A 3202-nucleotide genomic window follows, 5' to 3' on the forward strand; every position below is an offset into this window, starting at 1 on the left:
TCTAACCAACATCTCTCATCTCATTGATTGGAATCCAGGTTAGCTGACTCCTGACTCCAATTAGCTTTTGGAGCAGTCATTAGCCTAAGCACACTGTTTGTCTATTGTTGTGACTTAGATGAAAATCAGATCAAATTTGATCAATGTGTGCAGAAATTCAGGTAATTCCAAAGGGTTCACATACTTTTTCTTGCCACTGTATGTGATTGTATACAAATGTAAGCATGGTTTGAAATGATTGTTGTAGTCAAATGTTATATCTGTATGGGCTTCTTGAGGTCAATTTGCAAATGATTTGTAATTATGTTCTGCCCCCCTGACCATCTGCTTAAGAGAAAATGGGCCCACAGCTGAATCTAGTTGATGATCCACACTTTGTCTTATTGTTTATATTACATAATACTTCACTGTAGTTGTTGTGGTTCTGAATCCTTTTCCTTTCTCCTGTCTGTCAGATCCAGATGCAGACGATGAGACCAAGAAGAACAACAGATGCAGCCTGGTCTGGGAGGTGAGTGGTTAACCAATACATCTTACTTCACTAATGCTCCAGGAGTGTAATGCATGCTTCATATAATAATCATGTTCGTCTTGGACAACTGGCTTCTTTAAAATGGATTGATTGTAAACACAGTATAGACTGATCTAATCTTGTCTTTCTCTTTCTTCCCCTGCCGTTTTCTCTCCTGCCTCCATCTGTCCCCTCTCCTCCTCTTCCCAGGGCACGGCTAAGGAGCGTAACTACGGGGAGATGAAGTTTAAGCAGTGTCCTACAGAGAACATGGCTAGAGAACACTTTAAGAAGCACGGAACAGAACACTACTGGGACCTGGCTCTGAGCCAGAGTGTGCTGGAGAGCACTGATGACTGAAGGGAGAGCGTCACTAGAAAGCTGAGGAGGCAGAAGGATCCCTTACCACTGACCCAGGGTCCGATTAGTTGTTCATCCTCATAATGGTTAGGAGTTATCTGATCCTGGATCAGTGGTGAAGCGCATTGTTACCTCGTGCACCAGAGACATGCAAAGGTCAGGGGTGATTCTACCCCTCTTACAGATACATTCAGAACCCCAACCCAGCCTTGTATGGCTGACTGCTTGCCTGTTATTGTGTGGTGACTTGACTGAAGGCAGGGAGGGTAGACTGATTGGGAGTGAATGAATGAAAGGAAGTGCTGGTTAGAGAATGGATGAGGGCGAGGTCGTAGATTAGGAGGGATATATGGGGTGTGTATAGATATTATTGAGCGAGGTGTACACTGTTCTGCAATCACATTTTGTGGAAGAGTTGATAACTGTGAGACCATCTTTCTAGCAGTTAGGGTGTCATTCAGGCTGTCAGTTGCTGTGTGTCAGTGTTTAATACTTTGTCTGACATCTCCACTGTGTGAGTGTTCTATAGCTTGCTATTGACTTCTCTACCTGACTACAGTTCCTGAGTAAGCCCAGCTGTGGTCCAAATACAGTTCTGAAATATTGCCGCAATGTACTATTCCCAAGCAAATGCCCTGTTTCGAATAAACAAAAACCAACCTATCAACGTAGAAGTAACTAAAGACTTTGAAACGTATGAGATCGTACATTTGACTATGGTTTGTGTCATGTTTTTGGCCTTTTATTGTATTTTTAAAGGAAATTGATACAATTGTTTTTTGTGGAATGATCACATTTAGTGGAATGACCACATTTAGTCAAGTATTGACTGACCCAAAATTGTTTTATTTTCTTTAGGTGTTTGTTTTGAATAAAGTGTCTTCCCTTAATGTTTGATCCTGTATATTTAGTCAATAAACACATGCAGTACAATACACTTTGTAATGAAAAATGAAAACTTTATACCTTTGTGCACTTTTTAAGTGATTTTCAGCTGCTGCATTGGATTTGTAACAGTGAGAGGTGACATTTTATAATGCTTGCGATTGGATGCAACCAACTTTAAACATACAGGCAGGTCCCTTTCGGGTTGTAAATATTGGTCAAACTGTTGGAGTTGCCAGTTTTCAGAATCTGACCCTAGATCTGTAGGGGGCGTGTCTCCTCTCGCCTGTCTGTCACACTTTTGCTACCTTCATGACTCATTGCGGTGTCCGTGTCTGCAGTACCAGAGAGGACTGGAAAAATGGCGGCGGGTTCTGGAGCTGTTAGCGGCCATGGTGGCCGCGGCGCTTTGGAGGCCACCCTGGACCGCAGATTCCAAGGAGTATCCAACACTATGGAGTCTATACAGGGACTGTCGACCTGGTGCATTGAAAATAAAAAGTATCACAGCCTTATCGTTCGGTACTGGATGAAGTGGCTCAAGAAATGTGAGTAGCTAACGTTAGCTTGTCATTCGTTAGCTTACTTCCCTGCTACTATACACACGTTAGCAAATCAATTATCTTCCTAATGTGTTACCGACTTAATGTTGACTCCATAAAGTTCATGCAAAGCTAACATAAGATGTGTACTTATAGTTAGCTGCCTTGCAAACTAATGTAACCAACTAGTTATAGTAAGGTAGTTGGTGCCTACCAGTAGCTGCAGTTCAACATATCGTTATGTATATTAACGTTGGCTAGCGACGTGTGATCAATTTAGTTTGCTCGAACCTGACCTGTCTACACATATGGTTCGACTTTGCGCCTGTTTTGTGCGCATCGCACGCGCTATGTTTTTGCAGAACTGCAGAGGATAGAGGAGCCAGGTAATTAGCTAGCTAGCCAAACTATCAAATGTGTTTGAACTAGAGTTAAAATGGGGGTAGTGTTGACAGAGCACAGGTGATACATGTTGCTGGGTAAGTAAGTGGGCTGAAAAACCGGCCTTTAGGAAGAAATCTGGGTTAGGCCCAGGTTCGATTGTATTGTTGTTTTAACGGGGTAGCAAAGAGGGGGGCAACACCAGTCGTGTGGCCATGGGAAATTAGCAAATTGTATAACAAAAAGCGTTAAATTGGCTTAAAAATACGACGCATTGTATTGCATAACTGTGTCAGACCCGCCGGCAAACGGGTGGCTAGCTGGGTTAATTTAATACATAATATCGACAAAAGCATTCAAGAGAGGAACAAAGTACCTTTTTGGGGGGGGGGGAGGCATATTTTCCGCATGATTCGTCAACTCTCACACAGTTGCTGTCCTGCACATCGGATCGCTGCATGTTCTGTGTGTGTCTTGACCAATCAGATTAGGGAGATCACAGGCCGTGCACAAGGCGCAAAGC

At 43.0% G+C, this 3202-nt stretch overlaps 1 long non-coding RNA gene across 1 annotated transcript; it reads left to right on the forward strand.

Annotated features, from left to right (window-relative positions):
• The first annotated feature begins 112 nt into the window (after positions 1 to 112).
• Positions 113 to 1806, forward strand: LOC127927326 (uncharacterized). The gene is made up of 2 exons (XR_008126959.1): positions 113 to 511; positions 722 to 1806. It is a non-coding gene; the product is annotated as an uncharacterized LOC127927326 (long non-coding RNA).
• Positions 1807 to 3202: the final 1396 nt, after the last annotated feature.

This window comes from Oncorhynchus keta, unplaced genomic scaffold, assembly GCF_023373465.1.
Source record: "Oncorhynchus keta strain PuntledgeMale-10-30-2019 unplaced genomic scaffold, Oket_V2 Un_scaffold_1315_pilon_pilon, whole genome shotgun sequence".
NCBI lineage: Eukaryota > Metazoa > Chordata > Actinopteri > Salmoniformes > Salmonidae > Oncorhynchus > Oncorhynchus keta.